Below are 26,390 nucleotides of genomic sequence, written 5' to 3' on the forward strand. Positions count from 1 at the left end.
GGTTCCCATGGCAACATTTTTGTTCAAAGCCTGAAGAATCTTAAATACATGTGCCAATACATTTTATTACCCAGCAGGATACACAGGTAGGATTAATAAAGTTCAATATTTGCTCAACTAAAAGTTGTAATCATGGTAAAAATAAATGAATTAGAACCAGCTCCTACGGATGGCTTACATAAACAGTCTGGAGTTGTAACTCTACTTCCACATGAATAAGGAAATGCATGTGAAGTATTAACAGGTAACTTTCTTTCATTAAATCCATAAGGCAGGGAAATCTTCCTCAAAGTGATGGGATTTAAAAATTTGAAATATATCTTCAACCCACAATTCACTGATGAGATTAAATCACTCAAGCTTACCAAAGGAAATTAAGATCATTCTATCCACCTGTAATAGAACCAATTAATATGGTGGCCAAACAGCTGAAGGAAAAAAAAAACGTCAGGTTGATTCATCTATATTATGTGAGCTCATGCTAATAAAATGTGCCAGTTGGGATATTTATGATAATTGCCATTTCTAGAGCCTCAAAACATTCATATAAATATGCCAAGAACCAAATTAAGAAAAGCTTTTTCCTTTATCTTTTACAGATAATACAGAAAGTAATAATCATTCATTATAATAGATCTCAGAAAATATATGAAGGAGATACACAATGAAAGGCAAAGAAATGATCACATGGAGATGCTTGAGTAAGTTTTTAAAAGAAGAACTTATTCTTCATTATCACTTCACATCTGCTAGCCCCGTAAAACTTCCAAATCACATTGCCAAAGAGCACAGTGCACACTCCAGCAGGTCAGAAACTGTGTTTGGTTTGGTTCATCATCACTCTGCACAGTACTTGGAATGTATTAAACATCCAATAGCTATGTGTTGAATGAATGAATGAAACACATTCTGAATTCAGGCAACAAAGCATCGTAGGCTGTCAATGGAGACTTTCACAAAAATCCTATAAATTAAATCAGGTGATTCAAATGAAATTCTTCCATTAGTTCACATCTTAAATTTAGAAATGCATTATCATTGTTTTTAAGTGTTTTGTAATTACTATTGGCTCTCAAAACGTCACCAATGTTTCCTCCTCTTTTTCCCCCAGCCATTTTATCAAGTGGTTGGTGATCTACAATCAAACACATAAATGCACCAAGACAGCTAAGCACATAAAGGAACTGTGGGGACCTTTTACAAAATAAGGCATTCATTCTGTAAAATGCAATGAGCCCATTCCTAGTTTACGTACTTTTAAGTTCTTTTTTTTCCTATATTAGGTCTTGTTATTTAGAGTGACACATCTGTTAGCACTTGTATAGTAAACTCTGGTCTCCTAAACAAATGTTTAAGCCAAATTTCATAGAATTTCCCATTGTTTCCTAAAGATGCTGAGAATTTAAAATCTTAGAATGCAACCACAGTTAGCAAACTCGTTTCCAAAATTTCATACATTAGAAATGGGCTCTTAAGAGAGATCAGCATATCTGGGGCGCCTGGGTGGCTCAGTGGATTAAGCCGTTGCCTTCAGCTCAGGTCATGATCTCAGAGTCCTGGGATCGAGTCCCACATTGGGCTCTCTGCTCAGCAGGGAGTCTGCTTCCTCCTCTCTCTCTACCTGCCTCTCTGCCTACTTGTGATCTCTCTCTGTCAAATAAATAAATAAAGTCTTAAAAAAAAAAAAAAGAGAGATCAGCGTATCATAACTCTCAAAGCATAGGTCCGTGTAGCATAAAGACACAGAATTTAAAAACTAGAAGACCTCTCTAAGACATTCCAGAACTTCAAGTTGCCTCTGTGTCAAAGGCCAGGCACGGAGCAATGTGGAAATCCATTGGCTGTGACCACGGGGTGGAGCCTTGTCCAAGAGGCCCTGCTCAGCTGAGAAGCCTTGGGTAAGTCACAGCTCCCCTAAGCCTAAATATGAATAATCTAATATGAAGACAAAGCAACTCTCAATGTAGAAGGGGTTTGTGAATGTCAAATGAACTGATGTGTGTTAAAGTGCATCAGGGGATGCTTTTTTTTTTAACCTTTAAATGCATGTTGTTACTGTTATTATTATTTTATTCAACACCCTAAATATTAAATAAGCAAAGAAAACAATATCACCTGTCATGTTCAATTACTGTTGTGGGTACTGGTAGGATTGATTACATAAATAGTTGGCCTCTACTGTGTACATTTGGTTTTCTGTATCAGAGCTTTATTATGGGAGTTTACACTTAGTTTCTGGTTTGTGGATGCAAGTACAAATGAGGATTAGAAAATGTGGTTTTGAGTCAATACTGAAAACTCTTTTTTTTTTTTTTTTAACTTTAAAAAGTGCATTGCTATTGCTTCATTCTGAAAAACTTCTAAATGCTGCTCCAGGCCCCAGGGATATGGAGATGTGAAACATCTGGAGAGCCTTCCTCTAGAGGAACATGCTGTCTGGAGGTAGAGGAGGGAAGTCTGTTACATCTCTAAGCACGTCTGCATGAAAGACTGTGTGGGTGAAAAAGTAGGAATCTGGAAGGGTGAGAGACTAAACTACTTTATCAGTTTGGGGGCAACTAAGTGAACAAAATGCGTTACCTTTTTTTAGCTTATGAACAAGTAGCACAAGTAGACTGCAGGTTAACTTCCCCAATTATCATCTGTTTTACTAGGAAACTAAAGTGAGAATTGCGATCTGTCTGCTGTAGAACATACTGGAGCATGATCTCAAACTGATTACAGACTTGTCGAATTGTATCAGCATTGATTTATTAGACAGAGCCCTGCAGCATGTCGGTGTGATGCTGCCCACTGAACACAGCACGAGGCCTCTTTTATTTGATCCCGGGGACCATCCTGAGAGAGCTTTTGTGTGTTGCCTTGATGAGAGTCGGGTCACCCTTGGGACCCTAAGGAGGTGTCCGAGAAGCATCTGGGTGAATTGGGAGCGGCACTTGTAGGACGCTGGGATTCTTGACTGAGCTAAAATGCGGTCGGGGGTATAAAAATCAGCAACTGGCTGCTTAGGTTATAAAATGCTATTCCTAACTTTGCAGACATCTACTCAAACAAAAAGATTTTATTAGATGGTATGTTAGTTTTCGCATTACAAGAAAATTATAGGAAATTAACATTTTAGACCACAGTGAAAAAAGCTTTTCAGATTCGTATGGTCTGATTAAGTCATACTATTTTGCATCTGTTGCATAAGAGAAATTAAGTTCAATCATTCCTTGATACGTATTGACTGACTTCCTATTACGTGCCAGGTGCTGTCGTTAGCCACTCGGCATTAGCTGATAATTTAAACTTAAGGAAAAAAGAAACCACAAAACATAGTACATTAAGGAAAAGGAATATCTTAAAACCAAAATGAGGTACTTTTTTTATTTAACAATAATCTCTAGCTGTTTCTTAAATAAATGAGTTCAGTGATGCATCGCTTGACCAGATTTTAGTCGGACAAAAATAGTCATTGAGGGAGGTGGCCACGAAACCATGCTATTATGAAGCATTGCAATTTAAGCCAAGTCATTCCAGAAACATTTCTTTCCTCTGACCTTTGCACCCACTAAGTGATAGAACTCTCCTGCACAGTGCATAGGTCAGACCTCTCCGACATTGTACAAATATCATTCAAGAGAAAACACTCTATTGCCCAACTTGATTACATGGAAATTGGTTTTGTACAATAGAAGCCTTTTTGTTCAGACTCCTATGGACTCCTACAGTGTAAGTTTCTTTACAGAGTTAATAGACTAGGGATGGATTTTGAATTTCACACCCATACACAAAAGCCTCATTACCATTTACATTTGTGCATGGCTAACAAAGATGAGCAGGAGCTACCTGAAATCATTAAAGCTGAGAAAGGAAATTGAACAGAGGTGAGGAAAACCCGTTTCTTAAAGCCCGTTTAGTATGGATTAATGTTCATTGTAATAGGAGAGTCCAACCTGGAAGGAAGAACTGTGCTTTGTTTTTTAGATATTAAAAGAAGGAGATAGGATCCTTGTTTAATTTCAAAATTCTTTCTAACATGTAAGTGCTGGGATTTTAGTTTGCCAAACATTCATTTCTAAAAATAAATAAATAAGCTGGAACTTGACTCTAATTTGAAATGAAACACGCTTTTAGGCAAGAGAATAAGAAATGATGGAAATAGATGAAGGGATTTAGAAATTTTGTATATGTGCTTAATTTCTCCAACTGAAAGCACGGAAGAAATTCTTATCCACCCTCAGTGGGTCCAGAGGCTGCCCTAATACTCCACACCCCACTTCCCCCAGATATAGAGATGCTGCTGATTCCCCAGGCCTCTTCTGTCCTTCCCATACAAACTCCATGGTCCTGATCCCCTCAGCTTTCCTGCTTTCTCCTCAGCCCTGCGTCAGTGTGCACCCGCCTCAGGATGTATGGCAGTAAACGGGGAAGAGGCAATCTCCACCACAACGATGGGAATCATGGCGAGGCACACAGCCCCTGACATCCTACCTTCTTTTAGCTCCCTCTCTGGCTCAGGCCTTCCCCTCACACACACTGCCCTCAACTCCAGCAATTTATATCCCAACTTCTTAAACTCCAATCCCTGTCTGTAGGCTTGGGCCCAAGTTCAGATCCAGGAAGCCCCTTTCCAAGGTCCAGGTACCAGCTGGCGATGTGTTCCAGCTCCCCAGGCTGTGGAGGGGGTGGGCCTGGGATTCACAAATCTAATCACCTTTCTTTACTATTAGGAGCCTTCTAAAAAAAAAAAAAAAAAAAAAAAGAAAGAAAGAAAGAAAAGAAAAAAGAAAGGTTTTATTTATTTATTTGAGAGAGAGAGCAAACATGAGTCGGGAGAGAAGCAGAGGGAAATGGAGAGGCAGACTCCCTGCTGAGCAGGAGACCTGACAGTGGACGCAGGTCTCCACACAGGGCTCAATCCGAGGACCCAGGGATCTGGGTCAAAGACAGATGCTTAACCAACTGAGCTTACCCAGGTGTTCCTATTATGAGGCTTCTTAACACACAAGTGTTAAAATTCACTTGATGCAACTAAAGAATCATTAAATACTACATCAGAAACCAATGATGTAACGTATGTGGGCCAACTGAATTTAAATTAGAAAAATTTTAAAAATTCATTCGAAATTTGTAAACTCTCTTTTGCCCTATTCCTACAGTTTTGCCTGAATCATTTGTAGAGATTGGCAAGAAAACAATGTATTGAGAAGCCGGGGGAATCGGACTTTCAAGTGTATTAAAAAGTCCAATTGATGGAGTAGGGTGGAAGGGATAACTATAACGTGCTGGTGTCACAGTCCTCAATCCAGATTCTGGATTATAACTATGTTCCTAACTCCGTCAGCGATGGGACACTCTGCTCCCTCTGTCCAGGCAACTGGTGATCTGTCCTGGATACTGAATGGACACGCATGTGTTTATCACAAAATTTACCTACTATTTTCCATTATTCCAGAAGGAATGATGGATGGTTGGAGGAATGATATATGTAGGTAAGTGCCATATTAAACCCACTGGCATTTGCATTGGTTGTCTTATGCAACACTTCCTGAGAGATGCGTAGAAGAGATTTCCAGCCCAGCACACTGCAATGGTCTTTTTCTTATTGAAGTATAATTGACATACAATAACTTCACATATTTTAAAACATACCATTTGCTACCTTTTGACATGTATATGAGACTGTGAAACCATCGCCCCAATCAAAGACAGTGATCATATGCATCAACCCCAAAAGTTTCTTCATGCTCCTTTGTCCAGCACACTAAAATTTCAAGCCTTATTTTAATGAAAAGAAAAAAAAAAAAAAAACATCAATTTTCTTCTCCAAAACAGACCATGGCATCAGTTCAATTCCATTTAACATTACCTTTCATCGGAAGATCCTTAGAACTCAAATTCTTACCTAATCAATGCTCAAAATGATTTGACTTATTTCACTAAAGAGATGTGCACACATGGGTGTGCATGTGTGCCTGTGTGTGTCCACATATATACGCATACATCTTCACAATATTATCACCTTCACATGAAATGCACTAGAAGTAGAGTTTCTTCCAAAAAAAAATACACTACACTTTTTAATTACAGAAAATTTTGGAAAGATTTCTTCTCCCTGAAATGTCTTGTCATTTCACCATAGGGAACCAACCTTTCTGGCACTTCCTAGTTTCAGGCTTAGGAACTGGATTATTGGAGCTTCAACCAGCCAGTCAGATTATTATGCAAAATAGTCAACTTCATGGGACTGGAAGGACACAAACCGGGCCAAACAATTAGCTCCTGTCACTCTTGCTGGGAGAAAATTGAATGATAACACTCATGACAGGAGTGTTGGGCTCTATGGACTGATAGCATGGATTCTGTTGTCCATGCAGTCTGGGCACCAGAGAAAACCAGCCTCCCACAGAGGTTATAGTGATGCCCTCAAGCTCTTCACAAACAGTTGTTTTCTGGGCAGCATGTTTCAATAAACCCTCTAACTATGGTTATGTAAAGAGAAGTTTCTGTCTTGCCATATTTCTAGGAGTGACTTTTTTTCCCCTTACAACAGGTCACATGACCTTGGCTGGTCAAACAGACTACCCATTGAGGAAGAAGCCATGGTGGTGGTGCACGTCAGAGGCCACTGACTTATGAAGAAACCTTTTCCCTTGCCATACAGCAAGAGAAGAAGCATCGATCAATCAATCAGTCCTTGCTGAGATCAGATATGGCCACTTTCTTTCAATACTGCAGTTGTCAGATTCATAAAATAAACAGTTTGCTTGAGCCTGAAGTGAAATATTTTCTATTACTGCTGTATGTGTTAGCCCCACACAATACCGGACCATTTGCTCATTCCATAAATATGTATTGAATGTCTTCTGTGTTCAAGGCATTGTGGGGCATATAAATGTGAATAGGACATAATGTGGCTCTCGGGGAGTTTCCATCATGGCAGGAATGTATATGGCACTCAAGAGGACGTTTAACTATGATGATGATGAAAGAAGTGAAGTCTGGCAGGAAGTCTGAAGCAAAGCCTTTCAGATGCAGGGAAATTAGGGTTGAACTTGGCAAGGTTTCCATTTTAATTAAGCACTTTCTCTTTGTTACTTGATCAGACATTCTTTATTAGGCCTGTTAAATGTCTTTGCAAGTTTTTGTCTCCATGGCTCTTTCCTAAACTAGATAAGAGGGGTCAACTTACCTTTTAGCTCTTGGTATCAGCCTGCAGTAGGCGCTCTTGCTGAGTGAGTCAGCAGGATAGAGTAGAAACAATATCATCTTTGGGGCATGATTTTCAGGCCAGGCTGGTCACAGAAGATTGCCTTCTGGGAATGGTGACTAGCATCCCTACTCTCCTTTCCCAAAGGGAAACTTTAATTTACTATGTTAACAAATTACTCCCTATAGGAAAAAATATTTTTTTTTCTGTTTATGAAATGAATGTAGTTTCATTGTATACAATTTCACCAAGACACAGAAAACAGAAAATAAATGTCTTTTGTAATACTCTGCTCAAAGATAACTGTCATTAAGATCCTGGCCCATTTCTTGCCTTTTATATGTGATAATATCCCTAAGTACTCTGTATATATTTAATATTTTATATTCAGTATACATTATGTACACATTTAATATTTTGAAACCACATATATGTATATATGTATAATTAATCAATACTTTGACCCAGTTACTTATTCCTCTTTATAATGTATTTTTATTAGCACAGTTCCATAAACAAGAGTGCCAGACAAAGCTTGAGTTCCAATAGGAGCCTGGGTACTTTTAATCTACTGTTGAAGTTGGCCTGTTTTTAATCATATCTTTCAGAATAGAATCAAGGCCAGAATAACTACGCTACTACCTGTTTTAATTTAGGGATAAATGGTACATTACTGACCCAAGATATTCAGCCCCACCCAACTTTTGGGAGAAGTCCTATTCCACCAAGATGGTAATACTACCATTTGGGACATTTTCAGTAAAGACCAAGCCCCTGATCCCTAACAGAGACCACTCAGAAAAAATAAGGTAGCTTAAGAGAGCCCCAAAGTGTGCTTTGGTAAAAGACAGTGTTATTAAAATAATAAAAAAAAAATATATATATATATATATATATATATATATATATTAGAGCATGTCATTTCCTTCTGCCCCCAAACCCTCCCATGGGTTCCAGTCCTCCATCTCTTTCTAGAACAGTTTCCCTGCTGTGTCTCCCTCAGGCATTGGCTCCTTCGCAAAGCCCTTCCTCATCACTATTGCTACCTAAGTTAGAGGTGAGCACTGCCCCCTCCAAACCGTGACCATTCCTATACGTGCTTTTTACTGCCATGGCTTGGACACCCAGCCACACTGATTTATGACTTTCTCCCACTCTTCAATGCTCATGTCTTAGAAGCACATTATCATGTTTATTTTTATATTCCCGTTGTCCAGCACAGTACCCAAGACATAGCAGGTACAGTCCCAGTCTGTTGAGTGAGTAGTTGCCTGCATGAGTTCCTAAAATGTAGAAGAGAGATGGAGAGGCAGAAGTGGACGCGCGGAGCCCACTGCATGTCCAGTTTCACTGTTTCACTTAAACAGCCCTTAGCAAGAAGACTTGCGTTAATACCTTGCGGTGGGATCTACACAAAAGCAGTAATATTCTTAATGTTCTTCTAAATCTGTGGAATGGCCAGAGCTGGTGTACTGGATAGGCGCTTACCTCCAATCACCCCTTTCATGCAAAAGCTGACACGTGTTTCCAGAGCCTCTCCTCAGAGGTCACACCTCTTCTCACAGGGGCTCCTTCACTCAGACCTTCCTCATTTCCCTCTGAATCCTCACAATTTGGGGAAAATGTTAAAAGACCTCCTTTCTTGCCAATGACATCTCCCTCTGGCCTATTCACTGCTAAACATTGATATTTTCAGAGCAAGTTTCACCAGGAAAAAGAAGCCAAAGAAAATTTGCATGGCAAAGGTACACATATCATTTTAGGCATGCAAATTATTGTTTTTAGAAGAATAAAAGGCTGTAAATATTTTGAGAAGTGGGCCCCTAGTGCCTCTTAAGTATTCTAAACTACACTGTGTGCTTCATAATTATGTAATATATAGAATACCAGCTGCTTTGAATGGTACTCTGGAGGTTTGGATGATATCAGAAAGCTCTCCTCCCCCAGTGAGAGCCATAATCAAGCAAGCAATACCGTAAAGCCAGATCCAATTGACATTGAGTTGCTGGATTTTAACACACTTTAAAACAGATGTTTAGTCTGTGTGGTGTGGTTTCAGAGAAACACATTTTTGCCTAAAAAAAGTAGAGTCCTACGAAGTTATATACCTGTAAAATGTATTAATATTTACCATTTCATTAACATCTGTCTAAAGAGATACATAGGTTGCAATTAGATATATGTGCATATACTTACCTATTACATATTTAAATATTTATGCCTTTGCATTCAAATACACACATACATTTAGCTAAAAGACAAAACCCTAGGTGCTTCTTTTCATCCATGACAAAGAGCAGAGATACATTTGAACTTCTGGAGAAAAAAATTAAAGCATACTCATGCTTTCCATTGGGCTCCCTGCCGGATACAATTGTAGGCATTGTTTTGACGGCTTCACAAAAGCATAGATTAATTATTTATGGTTTTAAAAAGTCCCCTTCCCAGTTGCATATATTCTGAAATATAGGAGCTATGTAAGACCTTTGACTGTAAGGAGAGAAATAACAGGGCAAAGAATATAGACAGAGAAAAACGGCAGGGTGAAGACCCTTCTCCTTCTAGGATTACACACAGGGCCAAGCCCAGCAACAAAATGCTCTAGGAAATTTCACAAAACGCTCTAGGAAAAAAAGAGATAATAAATTAAAATCCCATAGTCTTTACAATTAGAACTTAGGCCTGGCTATACAACTAAAGCTTCCCCTTGGAAATCATCAGTACTGAGTTCAAAGAGTTACTTCTGCAATTTCTTTTAGGAAAATGGAAAAGTGTACCAATCCCCAAAGGCCAGAGTAGAAGAAGGACTATTGTTTTTTTAAAGAAGAAAATGAGTTTTATTTGCATAACTCAATGGACCAAGTCACTCAGAGGTTAATTTTACTAAAGCTGTGTCAAGACACAGGCCTTGAAGTCAGCCTGTGTTACATCCCAGCTCCATAACTTCCAGTATGACCCTTCAGCTGGTGACCTGACCTTTCTGAGCCTCAGTTTTTTCCTCTGTCAAAGAGCAGCAATACTTACCTAGAAGACATATATTCTGATCAGGATCTTTCATCTTGAGGGAAAAAACACACAGGCAAGTCCATAGACAAGGGTTACTTCAATTTCCTGAATTGTAGTCACAAAAGACTTTTGGTAATCGACCAGCCTGTATGTCTGCACTGGGCACTATTTGTGATTTCAATTCTATTTGAATTTGAGCAGACTAATGGGGAGAAGACAGGCTGATAAATGAACAGTTTGCCTGCAGTTAAAGAAATTACCCTGAATGGAAACACTTTCTGTTCTATTCATGTTTATGACCTTGACCTTCCCATCTACCTGTGCCTCATATAAAGTCCATTCCTTAACACTTTAACTCAGAAAAATTTGACTCCTTCCAAATATAATACGAAGAACAGACAAGGTGTGTCTACCTACTGATTGAGCGGTGGGATTCTTGAAGTTCTAATAATTACCAGTCTTCAATGGTGTTAATATAGTGATAATGCAGACTTACTATGTTCTACTGTCACCGCCAATTACCAGTGGTGTGAAGACAATCATATTCATTGGCAATGAGAAGTCAATATTAATAGCAAAATAATAAATTTTTGACTAGAAATGTCTCATAGTTTAATTTACCAACATTCTTTAGAGGCCGTACTCATCTATCACAGCTGCATTAAATCAAGCCCTACATTTCCTCCTACTTAAAAATCATCAATGTGCAAATTTGTTTCCAATCCAGCAAATATTTATCCAGTGCTCATGATAAGCCATTCTCTTCTTCTTTACAGAGAACTTTCATGAGCCCATGATCTCCACCAAAGAAAACAGCAGTTTTATGAGCCGTATCCCGCCCACAGACATGTTTGTTTTAGACAGGGTTTTCAAAAATTTGAGCCAACATTTTAAAAAGTGCAGATTTCCCATCAAAAATGAAGAAAAAACCTAGATTGTCTGCTTCTTTTGAAAAACCCACACTGTTAGGAACACCGGACTCCCATTCCCATATAGCAACAAGTGACGACGGCTGAAATAGGTCATGGGTGCTTCCACACACCGTACTCTTCTCCACACATACACTCAAATACTCTTGTGCACACTCTACAAAGACTGACCCTCCAAGACTAGAAGTTTCCCTGGAGCTCCACCCTATCCCACAATACCACTATAGCTTCTCCCCCATCACTCCTTCCTTACATGCCACAACATTTCTGCCTCAGTCACAGAACAGAAGAATTTGCTCTCAAAGTAAATTTAATTGTAGCTGCCCATCCTATGGGCAGCACAACTGGTCCTTCTCCTCCTCCTCAGTCTTTCAGAAACATCTGCATCCATTTCCAACCCTGCTTTCTGAACTCATTCCCCACCCTGGGCTTCTTGGCTTCCTCTCTCTTGGATCTAATCTCACCTCCCTTCTGACCTCTGTGTTCTCTTCAGGAGCCACTGCTGGTAGCTCGACTCCACACCCTCCACGGAAGGATATCCTGTATCCTTTATCCAGTTCCAACCACTACATCAGCATAAACAACTTCTGGATCTCTATCTCCAGCTACAATTTCCATTTTGGAAAGGATACCTGTTTGTTGCATGTCCCCAAACAGATGGTACCTGGAACTCAAGATGTCAAAAGGTAATATCATTAGCAACCCCACCTCTCTACCTTATATCAGAGTTTTCTAGATCTTCATTATCACTATACAATCCTTCCAGTTATTCATTTCTCAGTATCTAAAGCTCTCTGTTGGTCTTTTTGTCTTGTGACAACTTTTTGTCTTGTGACAACTCCTCCCTCCAACTCCAGCAGGTCCAGTCAATTCTAGTATCTGGAGAATATGATGATCCTGTCTCCCTCCCCTGCCACTCTTTGGGCCATTAGCAGAGACCAGGCCTCACCTGACCCTTCTGGGTACTTCAGGGCAGTGGCTTCTTTCTGACTGTGTCCCAGATGCCACTCCCCTCCAGTCAGTTCTACTCTTCCTGCAACAGCAGACAAATCTTCCTAAAGCACTCTCCCTCTTCCGTTCTGCTCCACACCGCCCAACAAAAGTTCCAAATTCCTAAGCCTGAGGTTAACTTAATGCTATGGCCTCAACCTACATTTTGCCTCCCCTCTTTCTATATTGTTTCATGTCACAAGGAAACCAAACCTTAGGCTTTTCCTATTTTCTGAGCTTTCCTGCTCTCTTATTTGTATTGTGTCCTTTATCAAGAATGGATTTTTCTCTCTGTTAGCAGATGTCTACCTTTGGCCAATCCTCCAAGCTTCAGTTATGATAGTATCTTTCAGGATGCTATGGTACACCCAAATATACACAATCTCTCCTCCTCGTATTACTCTACCACTATATAATATTTATTAAGTCCTTATTATATATGCTAGGCATTGTACTTCTAACAACCCCATAAGCTAATATTATTGTCCCAGTATTGGAGATGACAAAACAGGTTTAGAAAAGTTATATAAGTTCCCCAATGTTGTACAGCAGGCAACATAACACCTCATAATTTGCTCTTTTATAGCATTTAACATGTTTGACTTGATACTTTGTATTTTCAATTCTCTCCTCTACCAGGAGGCTCCCAGGTGGCTCAGCCAGTTAAGTGTCTAACTCTGAATTTTGGCTCAGATCATGATTGCAGGGTCATGAGATTGAGCCTCATGCAACCTGGAGCCTGCTTAAGATTCTTTCCCTCTCCTCAGCTCCATAACCCCGGCTCCTCTCCCCTCACTCATGCACTCTCTAAATAAATAATGAATAATCAGAATAAAATAAAGATAAAAATCTCCTCTACCAAATAGATACAAGTTCTGAGGTCAAGAAAAGTAACTGATATGAATGCATTGTATTATATCTGCAACACCCAGCAGGTGGTATGTATGGCCAATAATATTTACTGAATTAATGAATGATATTAACTAATGACCAATAATATCTACTGAATTAATGAATTATGTTAACTAACTTCTCTATGCTCCAGTTTTCTTTTCTGTAAAATGGGGATAATACGGGTACCTTCCCCATGCCTTTGTTGTGAAGACTAAATGAGTAAATCAAGTAGAGTTCCTAAAACGGTGCCTGGCACATAGTATGCCCTCACCATACATTGGTTATGTTATAGCTGGCATCCTGATGGTTGCCTGTTTGTGTCTCCTACATGTCTGTGATGAAGGTGCTAACCCTAAAAGCTTTTCTCCCATATTTATTTACTGTCTCAATTTCTTCTGCAGGTTACTCAGAATCATCATATTCCCCAGGAGGTAGTCAGAGCCACCTCCATCTCACTGTCATGCTGTCCCCATGGAGGGTAGCAAGCCAGCACCACACCCCAGATGCTTCCAGGTCATAGACCCCTGAGGGCCAGGTAGGACTAGTACCCTTTCACCAAGCTTTCTGGAAGACACAGGATATCCCATTAATATGACCAGATGCATGTTATCTTCAGAAGAAATAATAAATATGTTGATATAAGTGAAATTCATAGGAATCTATCAATATAATATAAATTTATTATGTAAGTATGTAATTATGAGTAATAAATAGAAATTAATTACATTAAAATTATTATCCTGGTCATAAATTTCTAGAAAAAGTAGGTATCATAAGACTTCTCTTTAAAAAAATGCAATATATTCAAGCACAAAAGATGGCTACATACACAAATATATTAGTTTCAATTTTTCAATTTAATCATCTGATGAACATTTGCCAAGTAAATGCTAGAGGTAGCCACTGCTAGGAATCTGGATTACACAGATGAATAATTATAAGTCTGTATACTAAAAAAATAGAACCAGTGTTTCTCAATAGGGGGTGATTTCACCCTCAAAGGACATTTGGCCATGTCTAGCTGTCATGGTTGGATGGGGGGAGGCAGTTGGTGCTACTGTCATCCAGTTTAGTGAGGGCCAGAGATCCTATGAAACATTCTACAATGCACAGGACAGCTCTCCTCATCAAAGAATGAGCTAGCCCCAAATGTCAATGGTGCAAGGTTGAGAAATCCCGATAGAGTCTTAGAGTTAAAAATGTATTCCTGATAACCTAAATCCAAGATGGAAGTGAAATCAACATCTACACAGCGATAGGCAATACAGAAAATGAAGGACATTATTCCCTATTTAATTTTTGTTTTTTCACCCATCACTGATAAATTTTCTGAATCTCTTATCTCCATAATTGCATCATAATCTGTGCTTCTACCATTTATAAATAAATAACAAAATTATTTGATGGAATTCTCTTCTTCTTCCAAAAGGATTGTTCAACATGAGTTAGCTGGGCTTTGGTTTTGGCCATGTTCCTTGTAGAAGGGACAGGATCACCACAGCAATGGGTAGGCTTGAAAATCTGTAGTTCTATTTTCAAACTGCTAACTTAAGCAAAACTGCATCCAACCAAGAGAGGATTGGATTTTATATACAGCTAATTAAATAGCATTAACTATTTTATTAGCCATGCACTTAAGTATTTTTTTAAACTGGGAAAAATAAAATACTTGAAGTTTTGCTTAAAACCAAATTTTAAACAAGGCATTTTCCTAACAGGCACAACCCCCCTAGAGATCAGAAGTTAATTCTGATAATTCCTTAGAACTAGAATACCCTCTTAGGACTATGACAAGCTAAGACTCAGTCACCTAGAGGTTGCACACAATATAGGACTGTATTAATGACTGAACTTGTTCCTGTTCCATGGCTGGCCACCCGATAGATGGAGGCTTTCTGCCTTTCATGGAACCTGGCCCAGTCTCCCTGTGGTTCCCCAAGGGATGATGCTAACTGCTTGGCTGGCTTCTCATTTTGGTCTCTCAAAAAGAAAAAAAAAAAAAAGCCTCTTATTTCAGAAAATATTCAAGGTTGCTGAGGGAAAATTGAGAATCAAATCTCTATTCCTATTTTCCTGCTTGCATGTTCTATTTCACCAAAATATGACAAAAATATATAAATTATATATTATATATGTAATTTACATAATTATATATATAATTATATAATATAAAATTCTCACAATAAAATATTATCTAAGTGATACCATTCGTATCTGGTGTGGTAGCTAAGTGGTAGGGAATGGAAAATCAGTAGACTAAGTCCTACAGTTTAATGATGTAGAAGTAGCTTGGATAGACATACCTTTATGCATGTATAATAGAAAGGAAGGATAAGTCCTAGATAGAGATGCAAGTAAAATACAAAACCACACTTAAATACAGGATGTTCTAAGGTTGCAGTCCTCAACGTCTTAACCACAAGGAAGATGGGTAATTTAAACCTTATCTCCATTCCAGTAATGGCAATACGAGGATGCGGCAGATTGTACAATTTTTCATGTGGTACTGTGTGGTGAAGAGAGCAAGGTTTTTTTTTTTTTTAATTTATTTTTTATTTTCAGCATAACAGTATTCATTATTTTTCACCACACCCAGTGCTCCATGCAATTCGTGCCCTTTATAATACCCACCACCTAGTACCCCAACCTCCCACCCCCCCACCCCTTCAAAACCCTCAGATTGTTTTTCAGAGTCCATAGTCTCTCATGGTTCACCTCCCCTTCCAATTTCCCCCAACTCCCTTCTCCTCTCTAACTCCCCATGTCCTCCATGCTATTTGTTATGCTCCACAAATAAGTGAAACCATATGATAATTGACTCTCTCTGCTTGACTAAGAGAGAGAGGTTTTTGTTTTATTTTGATTTTCCTTAGAGAGCATACTAACTAAACTAAATTCTGAAACAAAGTGCTTATGTTCTCTGAGTCCTGTTTTCTTCATCTTTAAATTCCTCTCTATATTAAGCAGCTAGGGTTCCTATAATAAAATGCTACAGACTGGGTGGCTTAAACATAGAAATGTATTTCTCATAGTTCTGGAGACTGGGAAATCCTAAGCTGAGGTGTCATGGGTTACATTCCTGGTGAAGGCTCTCTTACTGGCTTACAGAAGGCACCTTCTCTCCGTGTCCTCTCTGAGGGTGGAGGGCCCCATGTGAAGACCTCACTGAAACCTGAGTTCCTTCCAAAGTTTCCAGCTCCAAGTCCCAGAACACCAGGGAAAGGTTAGGGCTTCTGCATAAGAATTTGTACGGAGAGGACAGAGTTCAGCACATAGCATTTTCAAAGTTGCTGAGAGGATTACACAGTGCTTGGCTGGAAGGATCTCAAAAGCTGATCAAGTTGGCAGTGGGTTGCCAAAAAACCCAACGAGTAAAACAACAGGGAAAAGAAAATGTGGGCCAGAAGCCAACAATCATCTAGAAGGATCTAACGAAGGGGTGCAAGTCAGGCAGAAGTTTAGAAATGTTGAAGCACACATGCCTAGAGGTCAGAGAACAACAGGGCAGCCGAGTCCCAGCAGACAGGTGAGAGTAGTTCCCAGAGCTGGGACAATGAGTCAAACAGGCACATGGGACCATCACTAACAGGTTGCAATCCAGGCAACTCCTGTCTCCCATTTCACTTTCACTGTGACAGGCACCAAGAATGGGGGTTCTTTATGACTAAAAGTGGTAGTAAATTACTCACCATGAATGTGGTGGTGGGAGGAGGGAGGGAAGCTCATTTTATACATTTTGTCATTAATGAATAAGAAACAGTCTACCCAGCCCCAGTGTCTACCATTACATTGGAGTGGCTTCCTCTTGGTGTCCCTGTCACTAGAGCTGCACTTATAATCTTGCCCATGGAGGTCTTGCTAGCATAAGCATAACCCACTGATATACCCACCAGTAGACTGAGCAGTCTGGAAGCACCAGTGTGTCTATACCATTTCTGTCCCTGTCTTCTTTGTGAATAGGGCTCCACACCAGGCACAATCATGGTCCTTCCAGGTTTGTCCCCTTGGCTGTTATCATACCCCATGACACAGATGCTTTCCTGCTTGCTGTGGTCCCCAGATGAACCCTGGGGCTGCCCTGATACAGCCAATCATAAGGAAGAACTCAAGGCTGTACAGAACATTACCCAACAGTATGTCAGGCCCATTCCTCCCTGGTGAATTTAGGACTTTAATAGGATTTATTACCTTTTATCTTATATCTCCTCCCATTGATGGTGTTCCTCCACCTGAGGCCAGAGAACTGGAAGAACTCCGCTGGCATTTCTCTTTAATTTTGACTTTTATACACTATTCCTGGCAAGAAATTCCCAGAAATTTTTAGGTCCCAGGCAATACCCTTCCTTAGTTTTTGCTGAATCACAGCTTTTACTGTTAAAGGAGGTTCCCACATTTCATCTGTGCATTTGTGTGTGTCTTCAGGGCCTAATATGGAGCTAGGCACACAAGTTCAATGTCCAGTAGATGCTTATTGGCTTGAAAGAATACATCGATTTTGAAATTTTTTTCACTTATTTTTTTCTCTTCACTATATGCATTATTACCATCCAACATTCCCTATACTGGGTCTGTTCAAGTTCATTAATTATTATCATTTCAAATAAAGGAAGTTTGACTTCATTACTATAAGCTAATATAGTAAATGAAACTTAGCAACATGAGTTTTATGTAAAAATAGCTAAGATCAGGTAGGGCAATCATTGAGACTGAAAGATATCCACTGTTTATACTCATAATGGAAATGGAAGATCTTATGCCTGCAACTGGATATTTATAAGAGGCTACTGTTCATATTTCATGTATTGGCTAGTAATGAATATTACCAGAAGTACAAATATAAATGAAAATTCCTCCTCAGGCAATGGAAACAAAAGAAAAATTAAATTATGGGGACTACGCTAAAATATAAAGCTTTGGCACAGTGAAGGAAACAATCAACAAAATAACAAGGTAACCAACTGAATGGGAGAAGATATTTGCAAATGATATCTCTGATAGTGGGTTAATATCTAAAATACATGAAGAACTTGTACAAGTAGACACTAAAACCCCCAAATAATCCACCTTAAATATGGGCAGAGAACCTGAATAGAGATTTTTCAAGAAGATACATAGATGACCAACAGACACATGAAAAGAGGCACAACAATGCTAATCATTAGGGAAATGCAAATCAAAATCACAATGAGATATCACTTCACACTTGTCAGAATGGCTAAAACCAAAAAGACAAATAGCAAGTATTACAGAGGATGTGGAGAAAAAGGAATCCTGTGCACTCTTGGTGGGAGCACAAACTGGTGCAGTCACTCTGGAAAACAGTATGAAGGTTCCTCAAGAAATTAAAAAAGAATTATGACAGGATCCAGTATTTGCAGTAGTAAAACAAAAATGAAAACAAAAATGAAAATAGTAATTTGAAAAGATACACACGCCCCTATGTTTATTGCAACATCATTTCCAATAGCCAAGATATCAAAGCAAGCCAAGTGTCCATCCATACTGACTGAATAAAGAAGTAGTACACACACACACACACACACACACACACACACACGAGCTTACACAGAGGAATATTATGCAGCCATAAAAAGGGATGGATCTTGCCATTTGCAACAACATGGATGGACTTAGAGAGTATGATGCGAAGCCAAATATGTCAGACAAAAACAAATACTGTATGATTTCATTCATGTGGAATTTAAGAAAGAAAAAAGATGAATAAATAAAGAAAAAAAGACAAAAAACAAAAACAAACAAATAAACAAACAAACCAGACTCTTAAATTCAAAGAATTATGTTTGCCAGAGGGGAGCTGGGAAGGGAAATGGATGAAGTAGATAAAGAAGACTAAGCCTACACTTATTCTCATGAGCACTGAGTAATGTATAGAATTGTAAAATCACTATATTGTACACCTGAAACTAATACAACATTGTGTGTTAATTAACAAATTTTAAAAATCATAAAATTAAAAAATAATAAATAAATTCATAGCATTAAATTTCAACAGAAACCATAGCTGCCTTATAAAATAGATTGAGGTGAGGATAAACACCTTTAGTTCAATTTTCTCTCTTGTATGGCTAGATAGAAAAAATGAATACTTAAACATTTTTTGTTGAATGATATCTTGAAATCAGGTGCATTTAGGAAATTAAAGGTACATAAAACCTATAGCTTTTTTCCATTAATAAAAAGTAGCTAATATATAAGGACTTGTGTTAAATATCCAAAATCATGATATGTACTTTATATTCCTGATCTTATTTAATCTTCATAGGAAGAGGTTGAAAGGAGTGGAACAATTTTTCTCTTACAGATACTGAAACTGTACTAAGAAAGTCTGAATAAGTGACCCCATGTAATGTGACTGAAAAGTAGCAGTACTAAATTCAAATTCAAATATTTCTGCTTCACTGTTACTACTACAACAGACTGCTAATAAATCTAATTTTATTTGCTTCCTACAAAATATTACCAGAAGCACACATACAAATGAATATTTCTTTTAACAAATACTATGCAAGTAAATACTAAAGATATTACATGGATAGAATTGGCCTAGAAATTGCTAAAATGATAAGCAGTTGAGTCTTCTTTGCAATAAGCTTCACCTGAAGGGATAAAAGGGAAAGACTGAAAAGTAGGATTAAACTCCACCTTGGTCTAGGTTTTAGTTCCTTTAAGATTGCAAGCATTTTATTTAATTTTCTATGTGTATTCTTAGAAAGAGTATTTGAACTCACCATAGGTAGTGACTGAATACATGTTTTTAATCTCAGCTTCTTGTTTATAACAATTCTTTCTTTTTCATTTTGCTCTAATCAAATATGCCATTCAAGGTCCAGAATTATATAGAGACATAACAGTAGTTATATATATGCTGGGAGCAATGGAGTTTTTGAACAGCTGGCAAAGCAGCTTAATCCCTCAGCCAATCATTTTAAGATCTAAAATATTCCATCTTCTACCATGCTGTTAAAGAGAGTAATATCATAATATCATAATGCTGCTTAGCCTAGGAAACAAGACACCCTCTCTGTCCCCACATTTTACTCTCTTTTTCGATTTTTAAGTTTTTCGGTGGAGCTTCAAATTATTTTATTACTGTCTGACAGATAATTGACAGTGGGAGGTCAGGATTATGCAAATGCAACACCAATACTAGATGGTCTGACAGCCAAAAATTTGTTTATTCAACAAACAATTCTTATCAACCTTCTTGGTATGGTAAGGTCTGGGGAGAAAAAAAAAAAAAGATGAGGAAGCCAGGACAGTTCTGGAAGAGCTCCAATGAGGAGACAGAAATACACAAACATCTTCAAAATAAAAAATTGTGAATGTAAGAACGGACCCATGACCCATGTGTTGTGGCTGAAGAGAGCCACCACGGGTAGCACTCTACCTAGAACTCAGGAAATGCTTGCCTAGGGAAGTGACACTTGAGTGAGAAATTGAAGGAAAAAGTCCTCAAGTCAGAAGGAGTGAAAGCTTTAGGAGCCACAGGAATGAAAAGATGGAGATATAAAAGGATACAGGGTGCTGGGTGTGGAAGAAGGTTGGGGCCCCGGGGCCGAGGTAGACTAGCTTGGGCAACAAAGGCTAGATAGGCAGACGGTAAAGAGTAGCAATGTGCAGAGTGGATTTTTGCAGTAGTTGTACAACAGTTTGTAGAGTTGGACAACATAGATTCATCATCTGACTTTGTTATTTGCTGGCTCTGTGTCTTTGGGCACACTGCTTCTCAAATCTGTCAGCTGTCTCATCCACAGAGTGGAGGTGAGTACTGCATGTGCTCCACGGGATTGTGACAAAGATTGCGTGGGATTATAAACATAAAACAAATGGTCTAGCACATTCGATTATCTTCTTTTATATGTTATATGCCTTGAGGCACAGGCATGTGGACAGTGGGGACTGATGAAAATTTTTAATCATAAATGTAAGCACTTGTTAAAATTCATCAAACTGTATAAAATGCAAAGTTTGTGCATTTCACCATATGTAAATTATACTTCAGTAAATAAGCCAGTCAATGTTAACACATGAACATATTCTGAATACTTTTCGCTATACAAGCTAATATTTGATATATTCAATTCTCCTTTCTGTGTGTGATATGTGTACACACCTATGTAAGCTGCAGCATGAATTGTTATGTAGATTGTGGTGCTCACACATCTTTGACTTTTTTCCGCCAAAATCAATCATTTAGGAGGTTCCAATCATTCTACTTTCAAAACATGTCCCCAGTTCATTCCTTCATGTCTGTACTTACGATATTCAACTGTCATCATCTCTCACCTGGACATGACATGGGTCCCCTACCCAATGTCCCTGACTCTGGTCACTTCTTTCATCTATCCTCCTGTATACTAAAGCCTTATCTTTCAATTCCAGTGTGTTTATACAAATCTGTTCTGGGCATATGTTCTCCTTTTTCTTTTTGGTGAATACCTAGATGTGGACTTTGCGAGTCATAGATTAGATAAACGCATCTTTAGTTTTATAAGAAACTGCCAAACTACTTTCCAAATTTGCTGTTATCAGTTTGTGTTCCTGTGGGTAATCTATGAAAGTTTCATCTGCCCCACGTCCTTGTTAACATTTGCTGCTATTAGTCATTTTAATTTTAGTAATTCTAGTATTTATACCATGCTATGAGTTTTGGTTTATTTTGCTTTTTTAAAAAGATTTTATTTATTTGAGAGAGAGAGAATTAAAAAGCACGAGTTGGGTGGTGGGGGGAAGTGGGGAGAGGGAGCAGCAGGCCCCCTGCTCAACAGGGAGCCTGACTTGGGGTCTGGGGATCAAGACCTGAGCAGAAGGCAGATGCTTAACTGACTGAGCCACCCAGGGAGCCCCTATTTTGCATTTTTTAAAAATATTTTTTTATTTCTTTGACAGACAGAGATCACAAGTAGGCAGAGAGGCCGGCAGAGAGAGAGAGAGGAGGAAGCAAGCTCCCTGCTGAGCAGAGAGCCCGATGTGGGGCTCGATCTCAGGACTCTGGGAACATGACCTGAGCCGAAGGCAGAGGCTTTAACCCACTGAGCCACCCAGGCGCCCCTATTTTGCATTTTTTTGATGATGAATACTACTGGGCATTTTTCAGTGTGAGACTACTGGCCATTTGTATATTTCCTTTTTGATAAGTTTCTGCTTCAGTATTTAATTCATTTTATTTTTTTAAAAAATCAGGCTTTTCCTTTTTACAAATGCAAACCTTTTGGCAATCACATATATTATAAACATATTCTCCTGTGTGTGAATCATTTTCTTCGTGTGGTTTGCCTGTTCATTTCTTATTTGTGTCTTCTAATAAATAGAAATGTTCAATTGTGATAAAACCCAATTTGTCAATTTTTTCCTGTGGTGATTAATAATTCTATGTGCTAGAAAATCACATTTCCCAAGGTCATGTACATATTTTCCTTTGTTTTCTTCTGGAAGCTTTATAGTTATAGCTTTTATTTTTAGGGCTATAATTCATCTCAAATTAATTTTTACATATAATATGAGTTAAGGTTCAAGGTTCATTTTTTTCCCATGTGGGTATTTAGTTATGCCAACACCACTGATTAAGAAGACTTTCATTTCTTCCCTACATTTGTTACTTTGCTAAAAAATCAACCACACTGTATGTGTCTACTTTTGGATTCTCCATTCTGTTCTACTGATTTGTTGATCCATTCCACAGCCATTACCACAAACTCTGCTCTGTTTGGGTCCCATTTCACTGTGATGCAGTTTGAAAAGTTTAGGTAGAAAATCAGGATGAATGTGGAATCTTCCTTCCCTCAATGACCATAGCCCTGTGCTACCCATTGTCCAACATCTGAAAACAGTTGCTTCATATGGGATACCCAGCACTGACCATGCTGGGGAAAGGCTACTCTTTCCAAAGATCAGCCCCACCACTTTGGGGAAGGTTCTTTTTCTCCTTTCAGTCCGCAACAGCACTGACTGACACCTATCCCGCTGGGGGCTGTGGCTCCTTTTCAGAGATTCTTGAGCTGGTTTTAGGTCTTATCTCTGTCACTGCTACTAATACACTCAATCTCTGTTTTTATTTTTTTTTTTCTACCCCTGAATATGAACTCCTTGAAGTATTTGTCCCTTGTGTACCCACTACCTGTCGGACTGTAGGGGCCAGGTTCTAGAAGGCACTCAAAATGTAGCTGTTAAATGAGTAAAGTCACTGAAATGATTTGTGATGAAATTAGGGTTCAATAAAAATAAAGACATTTCTTCGCCATGCACTGTCTACTTTGTCAGAATTTTTATTTTATTTTTCTTTTTTTAAAGATTTTATTTATTTATTTATTTGTCAGAGAGAGAGAGAGAGAGAGAGAGAGATCACGCACACAAGCAGGCAGAGGCAGTGAGAGAAGCAGTGTCCCTGCAGAGCAAGGAGCCCGATGTGGGACTCAATCCCAGGATCCTGGGATCATGACTTGAGCCAAAGGCAGCAGCTTAAACAACTGAGCCACTCAGGCATCCCTGTTTTGTCAGGATTTTTAATCATGGAAGGATACACAAATAATATTAATACTAGCACTGTATGCAAATTATTTTTTTTAATTTTTAATTTTTTATTAACATATAATGTATTATTGTCCAGATTCCATTTTAATGTAATTTAAAGGAGTGCCATATGTGGGAGAACAAGTTTTTTTCTAATAATTATGTTAAGAACAATGTAATTCTTTAATCTCAATTATATATACATATATATATGTATAATGAAACAAATGCTGAATCCCAAAGAAATACACTATTAAAAACAAATAATTAAATAAGTTTACTTATAAGCATTTTTACATTCTCCTATTGATATATTTTAATTCAATCAGAAAAAAACTTGGATAAAAGAATAGTTTTATTTTATGAAAATAAAGGTAGTTATTACAAAAATACATATATTTTACTTATACTTGCAATCCCCCATTAATAGGTTGTAAACATTATTTATGTACTTGATAAATTGTGAGGACTATCATTATTATTGTTATTATTAAAAATATTAACATCTCATTAAGTTTGTAAAACTAAACATTAAACCAATAATGGTATTATTTCACATCGTTAATCTGACAAAAAATCTTTTTAGATCTCTTAAAAATGGAAGAATGAGATAAGCAGTATGTATTAATTCATTTTATAGTGAGTCATATTACAATAGTTTTCTATTGTGAAATAGAAAACACATTATATTATATATAAGTGAAAACACTTATTTACTATATAGATTATATTAATTACCCAATGTTACTGTTCAGTGTAGGGTCTTAACTTTCCAGAAAAAAACTGTAACAGAACATCCTCCTGACTTCACTGATCTGGCTGCTCTTAGGTTTAGTGTCAGCATGAGAACCAAGTACCAAGTAAGCCCAAGAATGATTTATTGAAAAGGTGGCTCCTCCCAGGCTATAATACCTAAGGATACGAAGAAATCTTGCACATGTGTTCTTTCTAGGTTATTCTGTGGCTTGTGGACATTCTATTCTTATGCTTGCCTTATCCTGCATAAAACATATCACACAAGTTTGACTGTCAAATGTTCAATAGAAAAATCTATGAACGTTCTCAATATTAATTTCGTAACTTTATATTTAAAAGTATGCATTTATATAGTCACAAAGTTGTGCTTCTAATGAAAATTTAATACTTTCTCAAAATCCATTAACTTTAACATCACAAATGTTTAATGTATCCTAGGGTGACATTAAATGCATTTATATGCAGTAGGGCTTTTTATATAATACAGTATGATGCATTAAAAGTGTATAATGTTAAACAATACTTAAACAATAAATCTTGCACCAGACTATTATGTGAGGTTAAAGTGTGCACAATGTTTTTTCTTTTACCCCAAATGAGAAAATCAGTTAACTATAAGAATAAGTAGCATTTATTGAATACTTTTTAAGTTCCAAGCATATTTAATTCTTTCTTGTTCTCTAATTTAGCTCTCCCAACAATCCTGGGGGTAGATATTATAACTATTGTATAGTGAGATGTTTATCAAAGAAAAATAAGAGGATTAAAATATTTAAATATTCAAATTTATGCATTCAAATAAGTATTATCCATTAAACAAAACACCTGGGGAGCACAAATACATTTTTTCCAATAGTGTTGTAATTGTTCAAATATTCTGAGGGCAAATATCTTCACAGAAGAGGCAAATTTTTAAGAATGCATTTGAATTTTTGAAGTGACAAATAATTACTGAGAACCAAATATAATAATTGAGGAAAGGATCATGACCAGTAAGCCATTCTGTACATATCAACGAACTGACTCTAAAATTTACATGGAGAGGCAAAGGAACTGGAATAACCAGCACAATACTGAAGAACAAAGTTGGAGAACTCCCACTATCCAATTTCAAGATTTCCTATAAGGCTACAGTGATCAAGACGATGCAGTATCTATGAAAGAATAGATAATGATACAGAATGGAGAGCTCTGAGACCTACTAAATACAGTCAGGGTTTTGGTTTTTTTTGGGGGGGGAGGTATAAAAATCTAAGTATTCAATGTTGTCAAAAAGGGTAAAAAAAAATCAAAAGGAAACAACCCAAATCCTAATACCTAGATATTTGTTTCTTTATATATTCCACTATTTTTCATCTTTAAATCCAGATACTAAAAAGAGATGTATAAATACTGGTGTGCAGATTGGCTATACATGTATATCCATCTGTGCATATTTACATTAATTTATTTTTTAAAAATTCACATTTAATGTATTATTTGCCCCAGGGGTTCAAGTCTGTGAATCGCTAGGCTTACATACTTAACAGCACTTACCATAGCACATACCTTCCCCAATATCCATAACTCAACCACCCTCTCCATACTCCCCTCCCCCCCAGTATACATTTATTTTAACTAAAGTCCATACTTTATGCAGATTTCCTTGATTTTGAACTAATGTTCATTTTCTATTCCAGGATTCTAGTATAAATGTAATAGGTTGGAAGTGTACAAATAAGCAAGAAGAGAACACTAGAATGATCCATTAGAGTAGCAGAGGTCACGTATGAACCCGTATGAGCTTCATATACATATGGAAACCTATATAGAAATGTTTATACTTGTGTGTATAAATAGATTCCTATACTATTTTTTGTTTTTTCAGTCCTAGCGGAAGGCCTAGAAACAACACCCAATAGCAACAAACATACCTATACCCAGATCTTGTTTTCTAATGCCATTCTCTAATCAAAGGAACAGTGTTCCCTAGAGAAATGGATGGTTTTAGGACTAGGGAAGAAAATATACAAGATAAGCCTAGAGCCTCTTACTTTGTCAGGAAGCAAGAAAGAAGTGGAAAACAACAACAATCACGGGGGCACATCAAA

The 26,390-nt window shown here is 37.7% G+C and overlaps 1 protein-coding gene and 2 long non-coding RNA genes across 7 annotated transcripts in view; 1 reads left to right on the forward strand and 2 right to left on the reverse strand.

Annotated features, from left to right (window-relative positions):
• Positions 1 to 26,390, reverse strand: part of LOC309864645 (sterile alpha motif domain-containing protein 5) — a 909,922-nt gene that overhangs the window by 625,287 nt on the left and 258,245 nt on the right. The gene's annotated exons all lie outside the window — the stretch shown is intronic.
• LOC309864655 overlaps positions 1 to 26,390 on the reverse strand; it is a 394,132-nt gene that overhangs the window by 208,047 nt on the left and 159,695 nt on the right. The gene's annotated exons all lie outside the window — the stretch shown is intronic.
• Positions 16 to 6,756, forward strand: LOC309865121. Of its 2 annotated transcripts, none has more exons than XR_014311967.1 (4): positions 16 to 86; positions 600 to 701; positions 1,775 to 1,898; positions 6,539 to 6,756. It is a non-coding gene; the product is annotated as an uncharacterized lncRNA (long non-coding RNA). The 2 variants fall into 2 exon arrangements; XR_014311968.1 differs by having other exon boundaries at positions 1,810 to 1,898.

This window comes from Mustela nivalis (genome assembly GCF_964662115.1).
Source record: "Mustela nivalis genome assembly, chromosome: 5".
Taxonomy (NCBI): Eukaryota; Metazoa; Chordata; class Mammalia; order Carnivora; family Mustelidae; genus Mustela; species Mustela nivalis.